The sequence below is a fragment of the Triticum aestivum genome, chromosome 5B (genome assembly GCF_018294505.1).
Source record: "Triticum aestivum cultivar Chinese Spring chromosome 5B, IWGSC CS RefSeq v2.1, whole genome shotgun sequence".
Lineage (NCBI taxonomy): Eukaryota > Viridiplantae > Streptophyta > Magnoliopsida > Poales > Poaceae > Triticum > Triticum aestivum.
In genome coordinates this window covers 21,212,259-21,231,423 of record NC_057807.1, presented here as the reverse complement: position 1 = coordinate 21,231,423, position 19,165 = coordinate 21,212,259, and the positions used below count along the sequence as shown (strand labels likewise).

Here is a 19,165-nt window from a genome sequence, read left to right as displayed (position 1 = left end):
ACATAACTATATCCACTGCGTGCCTCAGCACTCATTGGAATGCACACATCAAAATGTATTACTTCCAACAAGTTGCTTTCTTGTTCCATTTTACTAAAAACGAGGCTTTCAGTCATCTTGCCCATGTGGTATGATTTGCATGTCTCAAGTGATTCAAAATCAAGTGAGTCCAAACGGTCCATTTGCATGGAGTTTCTTCATGCGTATACACCAATAGACATGGTTCGCATGTCTCAAACTTTTCAAAAACGAGTGTGTCCAAAGATCCATCAACATGGAGCTTCTTCATGCGTTTTATGACTTACATGGCAGTGCCACAAGTAGGTGGTACTATCATTACTATCTTATATCTTTTGGCATGAAAATGTGTATCACTACGATCGAGATTCAATAAACCATTCCTTTAGGTGCAAGACCATTGAAGGTATTATTCAAATAAATAGAGTAACCATTATTCTCCTTAAATGAATAACCGTATTGCAATAGACATAATCCAATCATGTCTATGCTCAACGCAAACACCAAATAACAATTATTTTAACACCAATCTCGATGGTAGAGGGAGCGTGCGATGTTTGATCACATCAACCTTGGAAACACTTCCAACACTTATCGTCAGCTCACCTTTACCTAGTCTCCGTTTATTCCGTAGCTTTTATTTCGAGTTACTAAGACTTAGCAACTGAACCGGTATCTAATACCCTGGTGCTACTAGGAGTACTAGTAAAGTACACATTAACATAATGTATATCCAATATACTTCTATCGACCTTGCCAGCCTTCTTATCTACCAAGTATCTAGGGTAATCCTGCGCCGGTGGCTGTTCCCCTTATTACAGAAGCACTTAGTCTCGGGTTTAGGTTCAACCTTGGGTTTCTTCACTGGAGCAGCAGCTGATTTGCCATTTCATGAAGTATCCCTTCTTGCCCTTTTCCTTTTGAAACTAGTGGTTTCACCAACCATCAACAATTGATGATCCTTCTTGATTTCTACTTTCGCGGTGTGAAACATCGTGAATACCTCAAGGATCATCATATCTATCCCTGATATGTTATAGTTCATCACGAAGCTCTAGCAACTTGGTGGCAATGACTTTGGAGAAACATCACTATCTCATCTGGAAGATCAACTCCCACTCAATTCAAGTGAATGTCGCACTCAGACAATCTGAGCACAAGCTCAACGATTGAGCTTTTCTCCCTTAGTTTGCAGGCTAAGAAAATCGTCGGAGGTCTTATACCTCTTGACGTGGGCACGAGCCTTAAATCCCAATTTCAGCCCTCGAAACATCTCATATGTTCCGCGATGTTTCAAAAACGTCTTTGGTGCCTCAACTCTAAACCGTTTAACTGAACTATCACGTAGTTATCAAAACGTGTATGTCCGATGTTCGCAACATCCACAGACGACGTTTGGGGTTCAGCACACTGAGCGGTGCATTAAGGACATAGGCTTTCTGCTGTCCGCATAATCGCTACTGTCAACTTTCAACTATATTTTCTCTAGGAACATATCTAAAACAGTAGAACTAACGTGCGAGTTATGACATAATTTGCAAAGGGCTTTTGACTATGTTCGGGATAATTAAGTTCATCTAATGAACTCCCACTCAGATAGACATCCCTCTAGTCATCTAAGTGATTACATGATCCGAGTCAACTAGGCCGTGTCCGATCATCACGTGAGACACACTAGTCATCATCGGTGAACATCTTCATGTTGATCGTATCTACTATACGACTCATGCTCGACCTTTCGGTCTCTTGTGTTCCGAGGCCATGTCTGTACATGCTAGGCTCGTCAAGTTAACCTAAGTGTTTCGTGTGTGTAAATCTGGCTTACACCCGTTGTATGTGAACGTAAGAATCTATCACACCCGATCATTACGTGGTGCTTCAAAACGACGAACTTTCGCAACGGTGCACAGTTAGGGGGAACACTTTCTTGAAATTGTAATGAGGGATCATCTTATTTACTACCGTCGTTCTAAGCAAATAAGATGTAGAAACATGATAAACATCACATGCAATCAAAATAGTGACATGATATGGCCAATATCATTTTGCTCCTTTTGATCTCCATCTTAAGGGCTCCATGATCATCATCGTCACTGGCATGACACCATGATCTCCATCATCGTGTCTCCATGAAGTTGTCTCGCCAACTTATTACTTCTACTACTATGGCTACCGGTTAGCAATAAAGTAAAGTAATTACATGGCGTTGTTCAATGACACGCAGGTCATACAATAAATAAAGACAACTCCTATGGCTCCTGCCGGTTGTCATACTCATCGACATGCAAGTTGTGATTCCTATTACAAGAACATGATCAATCTCATACATCACATATCATTCATCACATTCTTCTTGGCCATATCACATCACATAGCATACCCTGCAAAAACAAGTTAGACGTCCTCTAATTGTTGTTTGCATATTTTACGTGGCTGCTATGGGTTTCTAGCAAGAACATTTCTTACCTACGCAAAACCACAACGTGATATGCCAATTGCTATTTACCCTTCATAAGGACCCTTTTCATCGAATCCGTTCCAACAAAAGTGGGAGAGACTGGCACCCACTAGCCACCTTATGCACCAAGTGCATGTCAGTCGGTGGAACCTGTCTCACGTAAGTGTACGTGTAAGGTCGGTCCGGGCCGCTTCATCCCACAATACCGTCGAAACAAGATTGGACTAGTAACGGTAAGCATATTGAACAAAATCAACACCCACAACTACTTTGTTTTCTACTCGTGCAAAGAATCTACGCAATAGACCTAGCTCATGATGCCACTGTTGGGGAACGTAGCAGAAATTCAAAATTTTCCTACCTGTCACCAAGATCTATCTATGGAGAAACCAGCAACGAGGGGAAGGAGAGTGCATCTACATACCCTTGTAGATCGCTAAGCGGAAGCGTTCAAGAGAACGAGGTTGAAGGAGTCTTATTCGTCGTGATCCAAATCACCGGAGATCCTAGTGCCGAACGGACGGCACCTCCGCGTTCAACACACGTACAGCCTAGTGACGTCTCCCATGCCTTGATCCAGCAAGGAGAGAGGGAGAGGTTGAGGAAGACTCCGTACAGCAGAAGCACAACACCGTGGTGGTGATGGAGGAGCGTGGCAATCCTGCAGGGCTTTGCCAAGCACCGCGGGAGAGGAGAAGGGAGAGAGGTAGGGCTGCGCCAGGGAGAGGTCAAAACTCATCTGTTGGCAGCTCTCAAGACCTCAACTATACATAGGGGAGAGGGAGGGGGTGTGCCCCCTCTAGGGTTTCCACTCCAAGGGGTGCGGCAACCCCAATCCCATCTAGGGTGGCGGCCAAGGGGTGAAGAGGGGAAACTTGCCCCCCAAGTTAGGTGGGTGCGCCCCCTCCCCCAACCCTAGGCGCCTTGGGCCCTTGTGGGGGGCGCACCAGCCCACCTGGGGCTGGTCCCCTCCCACACTTGGCCCATGCAGCCCTCCGGGGATGGTGGCCCCACTTGGTGGACCCCCGGGACCCTCCCGGTGGTCCCGGTACATTACCGATAAAACCTGAAACTTTTCTGGTGAACAAAACAGGACTTCCCATATATAAATCTTTACCTCCGGACCATTCCGGAACTCCTCGTGATGTCCAGGATCTCATCCGGGACTCCAAACAACATTCAGTAACCACATACAAACTTCCTTTATAACCCTAGCGTCATTGAACCTTAAGTGTGTAGACCCTACTGGTTCGGGAACCATGCAGACATGACCGAGACATCCTCCTGTCAATAACCAATAGCGGGATCTGGATATCCATGTTGGCTCCCACATGTTCGACGATGATCTCATTGGATGAACCACGATGTCAAGGACTCCATTGATCCCGTATACAATTCCCTTTGTCTCGCGGTATTGTACTTGCCCGAGATTCGATCGTCGGTATCCCAATACCTTGTTCAATCTCGTTACCGGCAAGTCTCTTTACTCGTTCCGTAACACATCATCCCGTGATCAACCCCTTGGTCACATTGTGCAAATTATGATGATGTCCTATCGAGTGGGCCCAGAGATACCTCTCCGTTTACACAGAGTGACAAATCCCAGTCTCGATATGTGCCAACCCAATAGACACTTTCGGAGATACCTGTAGTGCACCTTTATAGCCACCCAGTTACGTTGTGACGTTTGGTACACCCAAAGCATTTCTACGGTATGCGGGAGTTGCACAATCTCATGGTCTAAGGAAATGATACTTGACATTAGAAAAGCTTTAGCATACAAACTACACGATCTTTGTGCTAGGCTTAGGATTGGGTCTTGTCCATCACATCATTCTGCTAATGATGTGATCCCGTTATCAACGACATCCAATGTCCATGGTCAGGAAACGTAACCATCTATTGATCAACGAGCTAGTCAACTAGAGGCTTACTAGGGACATGGTGTTGTCTATGTACCCACACATGTATCTGAGTTTCCTATCAATACAATTATAGCATGGATAATAAACGATTATCATGAACAAGGAAATATAATAATAACTAATTTATTATTGCCTCTAGGGCATATTTCCAACAGTTTATTAGTTTCCCTGCAAACTTGGTCACATATAATGACACAATGCGAAGGTTTTCCAATTTTTTGATTTTTTTTGAATATTTTTATGCCCATTTCAAAATGCGGTCAAAACGGCGGGAATGACCTTTCCTAGCTAGTGGTTGAATCTTATATTATTTTTTTGGTGTTTCTCTGATTAAATAGATACTTATGTACCTAGAAATGATTTTTTGAAAAAATAAAGAGCAAACTATGAGGTAGCTGCAACTCAAATTTGACCCGCTTCCAGCTGAATCAGCGGAAATTTGTCTTTTTCACCAGCGGTGGATCAAAACTTTTTACACCCAACCATTTGGTCAATTGTTTTGATCCACCTCTGGTGAAAAAGACAAATTCCCGCTGATTCAGCTGGAAGCGGGTCAAATTTGTACTGCAGTTGCCTCATAGTTTGCTCTTTATTTTTTCCAAAAATCATTTCTAGGTACATAAGTATCTATTTAATCATAGTTTGCTCTTTATTTGGTCAATCGGGTACCGCTTTGGTTTAGTTTACAACCGCCTGTTCGCGTGATACTGCTGTTAGTCTGAGCCCGTTCCAGATTGGGGACTCTGTTCTTAGGATTAGCAAACAGGATAGAGGTCTTAATTACCACAACATTACTTTCACACATGATGTTTGGATCCTTCTTATGAATTATCCATTAGAATGTTGGGATGTTCGGGTGATTAGCCGCACTGTTTCACCATATGGTCGCTTTCTGATCTGGAACAAAGATCCAAGGGACAAAGCAAGGGTTATTGTTAAACTCGGGGTCATGAATGTTGACAATATTCCTGTTAGCCTAGTTGTACTGAGGAATCTTGATGATGTTGGATATGGTGACTCATGGACTTGCCCAACATATATACTGTCGGGGGACCTGATTGGTCAGCAAGGGGGTGATGAGGACCCATTGCCACCTGATGGTGGAAATCCTCACCCCCTCCCTCATGTACATGGAGGTTTCTGGCATGATGAGGTTTTATGGAATATACCTATGGATCAGGTTGTTATTAATCCTCATAATGAGAACCTTGGTGCACCATATGAGGATGTTCATGTAGTCCATAATGACAATGTGAACCATGCTGATGCTCACCTGGCTGCTGCTTCTGAACCTATTAATGTTGATCATGTTGAGGCACCTGTTTTGGAGGAAGTAAGATCTCCTGTTCAGATACACTCCAGTACAATCTATGTTGAACCTCATGAGACACTTGGGCCTGATTACATCCCAATTAATCCTGCAGCTTCACAGCCCAGCTCTCAGAAAGTACCTAGTCCTGTTTTTATCCCCATGAACTGCAGCATGAACTACAAGCAACATTGCTGTTGAGGGTGCTACTGAGCACATTAATGTTCTTTAGGAACTTATTGGCAACCTGGTGACAAATGCTCAGGACATCATCCCCAAACTTGGTGGCAGCCAGATTGTCAATGCCTCCTGCAATGTGGTTGATGTAGCGGGCACCAATGGTAACAATAAAAGATGTTATCTGTAGATCCAAACCATCCAGAATGAGCCACCTAAGAATGCCAGCTCTGTCAGCATTGAGGAGATCACATGCCAGGAGTTTGCTGAAGTTCAGAAACCCTCTAATAGGCAGAAAAAGAAGAAGATCATTGATGACACCTTCTGCAGGAGGAGCAACAGGATTGCCAAGCTCACCAGGGGCTTCAAAGACCAGGCTGCTGTAGATAATGCCATCAATAATGATGCTAAGATTGATCATAGTACCAAACAGGGCCCTAAGAAACTTAAGAAAGATATATCTGTTAACCTGGGACCTCAGTTTGATGCTATGATTATTAATAAGCAGGCACCTCCACCACCTGAATTTCCTATGAAGACCCTGCAGGCTATTGGCACAGGTCCATGTAAGATGGCACCTCAGGATGTGTCCCCTAGTGCTCTGCACTATGACAGCTCTGATGATTAGGATTCACTACTATGATGTGGGATTTGGTGGCTCCCCTAACTGCCATCTTGTTATGATTTCAGTTTGTTTTGCTTCCTCTACCATGTCATTTGGATGCCTGCGTGCATCATCTATCAGTATGGTGTGTAATAAGTATACCTTGTGCTACCTATACTACTGGAGTTTGCCTATCAGTTCCTTATGCTGTTATAAATGCTTGTGTAGTCTGGTTATCTCCTGCATGTCTCTATTCCAGCGAGCATTATACAGTGATACTTCATTTACCCCAGATATTTGCTGCTATAGCAAGACCCACAGATCATGTAGGAGAACATATTATGCTATTCATAATATGTCACAATATTACCACATATACTTTTACCATGAATAGAAGTTGGAATATCCTAAATTGGAATGTTAGAGGTATAAACTCCACAACTAGGTGGAATGACATTAGAAAGAAAATTGATGAAAGTGCTTGCTGTATTATGACTTTGCAAGAAACCAAGAGAGATACTTTTGGCATTGCTTATGTCAAGAATTTTTGCCCCAAGAGGTTCAACCAATTCTATTTTTCACCTTCCAATGGCAACTCTGGAGGTCTGATTACTATTTGGAATGGCAACTTAATGAAGGGCAAAGTGATATCCCAAAATTATTATCAGATCACCATTGAGTTTACATCTAATCTGGATAATACCTGCTGGTATCTCACTAATGTTTATGGACCTAACAGCACTGAAGGTAAACAGGAATTTACTGATTGGCTTATGGGTCTGAATATGAACCAGTCTAAGTTATGGATGATCCTGGGCGATTTTAATTATATAAGTACTAACAATAGAAACAAACCTGGTGGTGATCTTGCTAGTATGATGACTTTTAATAATATCATTGTTAACCTAGATTTGGCAGAAATCCCTCTCAAAGGAAGAGCTTTCACATGGAGCAATAAACAAGATCAACCTTTATTGGAAAAGTTAGACTGGATTTTTACCAGCTCCCACTGGACTACTGTCCATCCATCTACTAAGGCTACTCCATTAGCTAAAATTTCTTCTGACCATGTGCCTATCAAAATCCAGATTGACAGCAATATTCCCAGAAGCCAGATATTCAGATTTGAAGAGTATTGGACTGAATTCAGTGGTTTTATTGAAACTGTGGAGAAGCATTGGTTAAATTCCACTCGTTTCTCTGATTTTGCTAAGAATTTAAACTCCAAGTTTAAATCTATCATAAGAGTTTGAAATCTTGGAGCAAGCAATACTCCCAATTGAACAAAATCATTGATAATTGTTGTTTCTATGTGAAACTATTTGATGGCATTGAGGATCAAAGACCACTAGCTAGGGTGGAAAATAATTTCAGGAAATTGCTCATCAAACTTATAAACAAGTTGCTAGAGGCTAAGAGAGTCTACTGGAGAATTAGGGCAAACATCAGATGGGCAAACCTTAGTGATGAAAATACCAAATTCTTTCATGCAATTGCTACTTATGTATTTAGGCATAACTACATCACATATCTTATGACTATGGATGGACAGCAAGTATTTGATCATGATCATAAAGCTGCTATGCTATGGGCATCTTTTAAAGATAGGATTGGTACTGAAACAATCTGCACACAAAACTTTGACATATCCCACCTTGCTATGGAGGAGGATCTTTATGACCTAGACAGGCCCTCCAGTAATGATGAGATTCATGATATCATCAATAACATGCCCAATGACAAATCTCCTGGACCTGATGGTTTTAATGGCCTGTTTATGTAGAAATGCTGGCACATAATCAAGCAGTATTTCTACAAATTCATCAATGATTTCTACAATGAAATTGTTTCCCTGGCTCCTGTTAGCACTGCCTACATTACTTTGATACCCAAGAATGACAATCCTGAAACTCCTGATGATTATATGCCCATATCACTTGTAAGTATGCCTATCAAAATTCATACTAAACTCCTTGCTAATAGAGTGCAGCAGATTATTATATCTAGAATTAGCAAGAATCAATATGGGTTTGTTAAGACAAGGAATATTCAGGATTGCATTGCATGAAGTTTTGAATACATACATATGTGCCACAAATCCAAGAAAGAGTTCATTATTTTTAAGATTGACTTTGTTAAGGCTTTTGATAAAGTGAACTACAAGGCTATCTTATTCATGATGAAGCATCTGGGTTTTACCAAGAAATGGATTAGATGGGTCTCATCTATCCTATCTACTGCTTCCACATCTGTCATCCTTGACAGTGTTCCAGGAAAATGCATTCAATGTAAGTGTGGTGTCAGGCAAGGAGATCCTTTTCCCCTCTTCTATATGTTATGGTTGGAGAATTATTGCAAATCATGGTCAATGATGCTTGGAAAAATGGAACACTATCTCTACCCATTGAGACTAATTTTACTGAATGTTACCCCATCATACAATATGCTGATGACACCCTGGTTATCCTGCCTGCTGATGAGGTGCAAATTAGAAGCTTCATTGAGATACTTGACAACTTCTCAAAATTCACTGGGCTTGTTGTAAATTATAGTAAATCTTCCATGGTACCAACCAATATGTCTGATGATAAAGCTCAGGAGCTGGCAAATACCTTCAATTGCAAAAAAGAAGACATGCCTTTCACATATCTTGGTCTACCAATGGGATCTACAAGACCTAAAGTGGAAGATTTGATGCCCATGGTATCAAGACTTGATCATAGACTTTCTGGCATTGCCTCATTCATGTCATATTCTGGGAGACTTGTTCATCTCAAATCCATAGTTGCTGCTCTCCCAATATTTGCTATGTCTTGCATAAGAGTACCTTTCACCATATTGGACCACTTTGAAAAATCTGGCAGGAATTTTCTTTGGTATGGTAAGGATATCAATAAAAAAGGCAATTGTCTTGTTAAATGGGATAATGTTTGCTTGCCAAAAAAGGCTGCGGGATTGGGTGTGTTAGATCTGAGAACACAAAACAAAACTCTGCTTATTAAATTTCTTTACAAATTCTTCAATAAGCAGGATATCCCCTGGGTTAACCTTATATGGAACAATTACTATGATAATGATGAGATACCTAGTTTCCCTACAATGGTGGGATCCTTTCGGTGGAGAGACTGTTGCTCAAATTTGCAAGACTTCAAAAACATCACTATATGCTATGCTGGGAGAGGTTATACAATTAAGCTATGGTCAGATAAATGGTGTTCTTATACAATATCACAGTCAATGCCTCAACTATTTTCCTATGCAAAGAATGCTGACACAACTCTTGCAACTGTCAGCAACATGGACGACGGTGAATTTTATGATTTGTTCCACCTGCCTATGTCCTCTATTGCTGTACAACAGAGTATCAACCTTATAGAGCTGATCAACAACAGAGAGAATCAGCATCTGCCAGATTCTTGGAAATTCTATTGGGGTGACACAAGGTACTCTAATAAGAGAATATACCTTGAACTTATAGGAAACCCTGTTGATGCACCTAAACCCTATCAATGGATATGGAAATCATGCTCTTTACCCAAGCAGAAATTCTTCTTCTGGCTCTTGTTACAAGACAGATTAAACACTAGAGATATACTAAAAAGGAAGAATTTCTACATTGATACTAGTAAGTGTGAATTATGTGATGATGAACCTAATGAACATCTGATGCATCTGTTTTTTAGCTGTGATTTCAGCCAAAACTTCTGGATGAACATTGGCTACCAATGGAAGACTGATCATAACCTCATGGAAATGCTCCTAGAGGGAAGGAAGCAAGATACCCATGGATGCTTTAAAGAATGTTTGTTTGCTGGATGCTAGAGTCTTTGGAAACACAGAAATAGCATTATTTTTTATCACAAGGTCAAAAATATGGCCTTCTGTATTGCCACTTTCAAGGAGCACTACTGCATGATTATAAAAAGGCAAAACCAGGATTGAAAGAGGGCATGCAAAGCTGGCTAGATCATTTGTAGACTCTTCATTATCATGTAATATATCCATCATGTAAATCCATATGTAATTGTTCCCCTATTATAATGAAAATGAGAATCACAGTGGGGATTTCCCCTAGTGTTTTTTTCAAAAAAAATTGGTCAATTGTGCATTAAATATGGCCTAGTATTTTAGAAAAATGATTTGGTCCAATTTTGCAATAATTATTTGGTAGGTTCTTCACAAAAAAACCTCATTTCGGGCACTCGAAAAATAAAAAATGAATTTTCCGTGCAAAGAAAATGAAAACTCTCTTAGACAACATTGTTTGGAATTCCAAGATGCACCTCGTGCAATTATTTGATAGCGCTTCTTCACAAAAAAAATCATTTTGGACACTCAAAACATAAAAATTAAAATGCTGACATGATTTTACACTTTATTTTTATTTGACCACGACCAATTTTGAATGGTCATAACGTCCAATACTAAATGGTCATAACGTTATACACGCGTACTGCGTTCTGATTGGGCCGTAGCCATCTCACGCGGATCATGCGTCAAGCACCGTTGGATGCTCGTGGATCCAACGGTAGCCCTCGCCCTCCCCCCAACCCTCTCACCCACCTAGCCCTAACACAACCCCCACGCCCCACTTCCCCACCGCAACCTTCTCCACCTTCTATCCCTCTCTCCCTTCTGGATCCACTACCGCCGCACGCCACTCTCCTTCTGCATCCCCCCATCTCCTCGCCACCGCGGCCCCCTCTCGATCCTCTCCTCTACTTGCCCACCGCCCCCTTCCTCCTCACCCACCGCCCCGACCTCTGCTCCGCTCCGCTCCGGGATCCATCCACCGACCCAGGTCGTCGTCATCCTAGGGTTCCAGCGCCCGCACCTCGCCCCCTGCCTCTCCACCCACACAGCCACGCCCTACCTCTCCTTCCTTGTAGACCTAGACCTCGACAAGTTTGCCGCATCCCTGCCGCAGCCCTGCGGCTCCTCGTCGTCCTCATCTCCCCGAATCCCCTGCCAGATCCCGACACAACCTCGCCTCCTGCTGCTCTCCATCGACCCCCTCCGCATGCTCGCCGTCATCGCCTCCCTTCGCCGCATCGACCCCGAGGTAACCAACCTCCTCGCCTACTAGTTCACGGTTTGTCCGTCGTGTCCGTCTTCTGCGGTGATGTGCTAATCGATGGTTCTGGTCGTTGGCTCTAGGTGCTGGCGCAGGCGACCAGGAAGTTGTCCCATCTAGCGCTCAGCGCCTCATGTCCTCTTCGTTGGAGAACAGCGACGGCCCAGGGCCAAGGGTGCGAGGGAGAGGCGACGGCGCAGCATCGTCAGCTGAGGTAGTACTGATGAACCTCTTCTTATATTTTACTTCCACTGTAGTGCACTACACAAAATCGACTTTGGGGATTTCTTCCCCAACTGGGAATACTGTTCGCAAAATTAGGATTAGGGTTTGCGGGGATGTTTCTTTCAATTGCGGTGCTGAATCACTTCCTCCTGATTGCTAATGTACCGGAACACTGCTAAAATATCAACACTTCATTAGCTATAAGACATCACCATGAGCAAGTAAACATTATTAGTATTACAATAATCTAATTAATTTCTTAAACATGTTTATCTCTACTGTTCCGTAGCAAATACTACAAGTAAAACTTAACCTGATCATTAGCATGCTAATTACGCAGCCTAAGACTTAACATGATCTCACAATCGAAATTAATTACGACTCTAACATGATCACATCAGCTCTGATTCCGTTGTTGGATATGAATTGACTTCAAATTAACGCTAAGTTTCTGTTAGGATCAATTAACCCCTCTTTTCCTTGTCCTAACAAACTTATCCATCTCCTCTGTTTGTCCAGGTCGAGCCTGAACCTGGGATCAACCAACACGCCCACCGTCTGCAAAAAAGGGGGGAATTTGGATCCATTGATGTGTGTGTGTCTTCGGTGAAATCTGTGCCACACAGTTTGCGTTTGGATGATGATTTGATTTCTGAAAGTAGCTAAATGTAAGCTATGACTGAATCAGTATAACTGAGAGTCAGTGTCCAACTTCTTGATGGAGTTAGGGAGTTGTTACTTATTGGAGTAGTAATTTCCAGTTATTCAGTAGAGAGTAAGTAGAATCTGAAAGCAATTGTTAAATCCTATTAATTTATCCTAGTTTCACTCACAGCCTCAGTTCTATAATTCTGGAAGCCAGTTGAATCCTGAACACTGCACATTTCAAAAAATGCTTCCAATCCGCATCATTTCATTCCTTGAGACAGAAAGTACAGCAAGTCTTCATATACATCGATCCTGCTTTCCTCGTACCAATAAAGCATGTCCATAACTTTGGATTATAGCAAAAAAATGCGAAAAGAACAAACGCCCAGTCAAAGCTCTGAATGATTTTATAGTTGATCTGATTTTCTTTTAAACTGTACCTGTGTACTAAACCCAGTTTCAGTTGGCCTTGTATTTATATTTTCGTCTTGTTTGTCGTTCTGCTAGTCTCACTACAGTTAGCTCTAACAACCTAGTTCAGTATTTCAATTACGGAGTGGCCTGTCCTATGCTGTGTCCTGCCACTCAAACTTGGTAGACTGACTGTACATGCATTCCTTTATTGGTTATGAACCTTATTGCTCATTGTGTTCTGTTGGGTTGGACTGCATGTTTGTGGGTGATGAAGAAAATCTTTCGGATCCCCACTGATATTTCATGATTAGTGTAACCAGCTACTTTTGATGGATGATGGCATCTCCTGTATTACATTTGCACTGCTTTATGAGTGGCCGTACATGCACTCCTTGTGTTGGTCGCAACCTTGTTGCTCTTTGTGTTATATTTGGTCTTTTGCATGCTTCTGCGTGATGAAGAAAATCGTTCGTATTCCCACTGATACTTCATGATTATCACAACCAGCTACTTCTGTGAGACCATGCCATTTTGTGCTCTTTAAGAGATTTTGCTCTGTTTTGGGTTTTAATTCATTCAATAGTTTGCTGGTGTTTATTTTCCTTTGAGCCTGTGATGTTATCAAAATATTTGCTACTCTTAATGGGTTTATCCCACTTGATGATCTTAACCACCAAGATCTCTGAGGCTCTTATTTCTAGTCTAATGTTATCAGTACAGCACATCGGATGTTGCCAGTTTTTGTTCATTATGAGATGATGTTTGTGCATACCGTTTCTCCTCACTCTCTGGCCTGGTATTCAGGAGCTGGAGGAAAAGAGGAGGGAGAAGGCCAAGATCTCCTACGACAGGAGAAAGCAACTGGCGAAGCTCCCAGGTCGACGAAACTATGCCATGAATGGAATTTTTTCAACCACTACTATGTAATAAGCATACTTGCTTTCTTTCCTAGCTTGCGGATTATATATCCTACACATCCTCCTTCATTTGTTGTGATAACTAGTTGTCACCCACTCACTTGCTCATCGTTGTAAGTTATTGTAGTAGGTGGGTTGCTCTGATCCTCACAAGTTAATGCTTAGTTTGTCTGGGTGTGTGTCTACATACGGAGGGGATGTGTTTGCTGATGACCAGAATGAGCTAATTGTGGCGTCTGCTGATTATTTGAGGATCTTTCATATATATCCCTAGATGTCCTTATGAAATACCTGATATGATAACATGACCTGAATTAGGACTATTACCTGCTCATCAGCCACACCTGTGCATTTCTGTTTTGAATGTCATGTATTTGTTGTTGCATGATAGATACATATATGTGACATCAATTTGTCGTTGGATATTGCTAGAAGCTAGATATGTCACATCAATTCTTGGTTTGTCTAGTTTGTTATGTCACATCAATTATATGCTTTTTCTGAGATTGTGTTTTAGCTACTGCCACTTTGAGCTGTTGTAGATTTTAGTTATCAATTACAGCTAGGCTTATATATTGCATTTTCTGAGATTGTGTTTTAGCTTTCTGCCATGGACGCGGAGTCCAGCACTGTGACCTCAAGCCACACAATCTGCTCGTGGGTGGATGGGCTGGTATCCTCTGATGCATGGATGGATGGTAGATCCCAGCAAGAGGAAGTCTCTTCTTCCCTTGTATACATCTTTGCCTATGCCATTACTTGCATTCACACTGTTAGTGATGGTACTTAATATGCACTGTTATTCCTCTAAACCATCCAGGTGGACTAAAGGTCAAGGCTTATCGTGATGAGTCTTCAGCCTATGCTGCTATGCTTGCATCTTAGGATGTTGCCACCCGTTGCAAGGTAATCATCCTGAAGTGTCTAGGTTTCACTTTCAATTGTTCCTATTATCAGCTGTGTTCTGCTCATTAGGCTGATGTTTGCCAACTATCATGGAATGCTGGTACATGACTAGGATGTAGTCCTGCATTGCTCTCCTTGGATGTGTCTTAGAGTTGTTTCTGTTCTTACATGGTGATTGTTAGCGACACAACAAAGCATTCTTACATTCCAGACTTGATCTTACTACTAAATAGCACCCCATGTTGTTGTTGCTATTCACCCTATCCTTGCTGTTCTGTTTTCTTGTTGGCAGATATTTTGAGTAAATTCAAGACGAAAGATGTTCAAAGAAGCTCCAAGACATTCTTATATAGCAAGTTATGTAATAATAGCTGGCTTATCTGGGAATTTAATGTATCTTCTCTCTGTTTGTGAATGAAATAGTAATTATGTATGTCATTTAATGTATCTTCTCTCTATGAATTTCATGTATGTTTCAGAATTACAATTTCTGTTTCATATGAAATAGTAATTATGTAAAAATGTGTGCAATGAAAACATGACTCATGCGATCCACTTATCAAAATAATTTGAGCACATTTGAAATTTTTGACGTGTGGGACCAGTGTATGATATTATGATATTTGGGACAAATGTAAAATAGTGGAAAATAAAATAGCAAAAAATAAAAGATCATACGCTGTAAAAGGCCGCATCTAGAAATAAAAAGGATTAATTGCTGGGCCAGGCCCATGTAGCCAGCAAAAATTAATAGGAAAAATAAATATTAAAAAGGCCGAATTGTTGGGCAAGGCCCATGTAGAAAATCGAATTGGACCGGGCTGAATCTTGTGCCATATCAGATTGCCACACTGGATGCCTACATGGCCTGGGGAGGTTGCTAGTGACCAAAACGCCACAGTAGACGTATTTTGGTCATAAACGTCTACGACCTTTACAGAAGAAAGGTCGCTATAGTCAGTTTACGACTGCCAGCTTTTAACCTTATGTTTTTTGTCACAAAAGGGCACAAATTAAAAACAGTGACCATTCAGTGACCAATAGTGCTGGTCACAAGTTGACATATTTCTTGTAGTGACCCTGTTTCTTGAAACTGGTGGTCTTATTGACCATCTACATTTGATGCTCCTTTTTGATTCCTACCTCCGCAGCCTTTAGCATTGCAAAGAGCTCGGGAATAGTATTGTCCATCCCTTGCATATTATAGTTCATCACGAAGATCTTTTAGCTTGGTGGCAGTGATTGAAGAATTCTGTCAATGACACTATCATCAGGAAGATTAACTCCCAATTGAATCAAGTGATTATTATACCCAGACATTTTGAGTATATGTTCACTGACAGAACTATTCTCTTCCATCTTGCAGCTATAGAACTTATTGGAGACTTCATATCTCTCAATCCGGACATTTTCTTGAAATATTAACTTCAACTCTTGGAACATCTCATATGCTCCATGATGTTCAAAACATCGTTGAAGTCCCGGTTCTAAGCCGTAAAGCATGGCACACTGAACTATCGAGTAGTCATCAGCTTTGCTCTGCCAGACGTTCTTAACATCGTCAGTTGCATCTGCAGCGGGCCTGGCACCCAGCGGTGCTTCCAGGCCGTAATTCTTCTGTGCAGCAATGAGGATAATCCTCAAGTTACGGACCCAGTCCGTGTAATTGCTACCTCATCTTTCAACTTAGCTTTCTCGAGGAACACATTAAAATTCAACGGAACAACAACATGAGTCATCTATCTACAACAAACATAGACAAGCAAAATACTATCAGGTACTAAGTTCATGATAAATTTAAGTTCAATTAATCATATTACTAAAGAACTCCCACTTAGACAGACATCCCTCTAATCATCTAAGTGATTATGTGATCCAAATCAACTAAACCATGTCCGATCATCACGTGAGATGGAGTAGTTTTCAGTGGTGAACATCACTATGTTGATCATATCTACTATATGATTCACGCTCGACCTTTCGGTCTCAGTGTTCCGAGGCCATATGTGTATATGCTAGGATCGTCAAGTTTAACCTGAGTATTCTGCGTGTGCAACTGTTTTGCACCCGTTGTATTTGAACGTAGAGCCTATCACACCCGATCATCACGTGGTGTCTCAGCACGAAGAACTTTCACAATGGTGCATACTCAGGGAGAACACTTATACCTTGAAATTTAGTGAGAGATCATCCTATAATGCTACCGTCAATCAAAGCAAAATAAGATGCATAAAGGATAAACATCACATGCAATCAATATAAGTGATATGATATGGCCATCATCATCTTGTGCTTGTGATCTCCATCTCCGAAGCACCGTCATGATCACCATCGTCACCGGCACGACACCTTGATCTCCATCATAGCATCGTTGTCGTCTCGCCAACTATTGCTTCTACGACTATCGCTACCGCTTAGTGATAAAGTAAAGCAATTACAGGGCGATTGCATTGCATACAATAAAGCGACAACCATATGGCTCCTGCCAGTTGCCGATAACTTGGTTACAAACATGATCATCTCATACAATAAAATATAGCATCACGTCTTGACCATATCACATCACAACATGCCCTGCAAAAACAAGTTAGACGTCCTCTACTTTGTTGTTGCAAGTTTTACGTGGCTGCTACGGGCTAAGCAAGAACCGTTCTTACCTATGCATCAAAACCACAATGATGGTTCGTCAAGTTAGTGCTGTTTTAACCTTCTCAAGGACCGGGCGTAGCCACACTAAGTTCAACTAAAGTTGGAGAAACAGACACCCGCCAGCCAACTGTGTGCAAAGCACGTCGGTAGAACCAGTCTCGCGTAAGCGTACGCGTAATGTCGGTCCGGGCCGCTTCATCCAACAATACTGCTGAACCAAAGTATGACATGCTGGTAAGCAGTATGACTTGTATCGCCCACAACTCACTTGTGTTCTACTCATGCATATAACACCAACGCATAAAACCTAGGCTCGGATGCCACTGTTGGGAAACGTAGTAATTTCAAAAAAATTCCTACGCACACGCAAGATCATGGTGATGCATAGCAACGAGAGGGGAGAGTGTTGTCCACGTACCCTCGTAGACCGAAAGCGGAAGCGTTAGCACAACGCGGTTGATGTAGTCGTATGTCTTCACGGCCCGACCGATCAAGCACCGAAAGCACGACACCTCCGAGTTCTTCCACACGTTTAGCTTGATGAGGTCCCTCGAACTCCGATCCAGCCAAGTGTCGAGGGAGAGTTCCGTCAGCACGATGGCGTGGTGACGATGATGATGTTCTACCGATGCAGGCCTCCGCCTAAGCACCGCTATGATATTATCGAGGAGGACTATGGTGGAGGGGGGCACCGCACACGGCTTAGAGATCAATGATCAATTGTTGTGTCTAGGGTGCCCCCTGCCCCCGTATATAAAGGAGCAAAGGGGGGGGGGTGGCCGGCCAGGAGGAGGCGCGCCAGGAGGAGTCCTATTCCCACCAGGAGTATGACTCCCTCCCTTCCTTGTTAGATTAGGAGAAGGGGGAAAGAGGAGGGAGAGAGAGAGGAAGGAAAGGGGGGCGTCGCCCCCCTCTCCTTGTCCTATTCGGGCTAGGGGGGGAGGGGCGCGTGGCCCTGCCCTGGCTGCCTCTCCTCTTCTCCACTCAGGCCCACTATGGCCCATTAAGCCCCCGGGGGGTTCCGGTAACCCCTCGGTACTCCATTAAAATCCCGATTTCACCCGGAACACTTCCGATATCCAAATATAGCTTATCAATCTTCATGTCTCGACCATTTCAAGACTCCTTGTCATGTCCGTGATCACATCCGGGACTCCGAACAACCTTCGGTGCATCAAAACTCATAAACTCATAATATAATCGTCATTGAAACTTTAACCGTGCGGACCCTATGGGTTCGAGAACTATGTAGACATGACCGAGACACGTCTCCGGTCAATAACTAATAGCGGAACCTGGATGCTCATATTGGCTCCTACATATTCTACGAAGATCTTTATCGGCCAAACCACATAACAACATACGTAGTTCCCTTTGTCATCAGTATGTTACTTGTCCGAGATTCGATCGTCGGTATCTCAATACCTAGTTCAATCTCGTTACCGGCAAGTCTCTTTACTCGTTATGTAATGCATAATTCCATAACTAACTCATTAGTTACATTGCTTCCAAGGCTTATAGTGATGTGCATTACCGAGAGGGCCCAGAGGTACCTCTCCGATAATCGGAGTGACAAAACCTAATCTTGAAATACGCTAACTCAACATGTACCTTTGGAGACACCTGTAGAGCTCCTTTATAATTACCCAGTTATGTTGTGACGTTTGGTAGCACACAAAGTGTTCCTCCGATAAACGGGAGTTGCATAATCTCATAGTTGTAGGAACATGTATAAGTCATGAAGAAAGCAATAGCAACATACTAGACGATCAAGTGCTAAGCTAACGGAATGGGTCATGTCAATCATATCATTCTCCTAATGATGTGATCCGGTTAATCAA

At 42.3% G+C, this 19,165-nt stretch overlaps 1 non-coding gene and 2 pseudogenes across 1 annotated transcript; all 3 read left to right on the top strand.

Moving 5' to 3' along the window:
• The first annotated feature begins 13,111 nt into the window (after positions 1-13,111).
• LOC123118127 (uncharacterized) lies at positions 13,112-13,187 on the top strand (annotated as a pseudogene).
• A 111-nt stretch (positions 13,188-13,298) lies between these two features.
• LOC123118128 (uncharacterized) lies at positions 13,299-13,374 on the top strand (annotated as a pseudogene).
• An 85-nt stretch (positions 13,375-13,459) lies between these two features.
• Positions 13,460-13,542, top strand: LOC123118049 (small nucleolar RNA SNORD24). The gene has a single exon (XR_006457674.1). It is a non-coding gene; the product is annotated as a small nucleolar RNA SNORD24 (small nucleolar RNA).
• Positions 13,543-19,165: the final 5,623 nt, after the last annotated feature.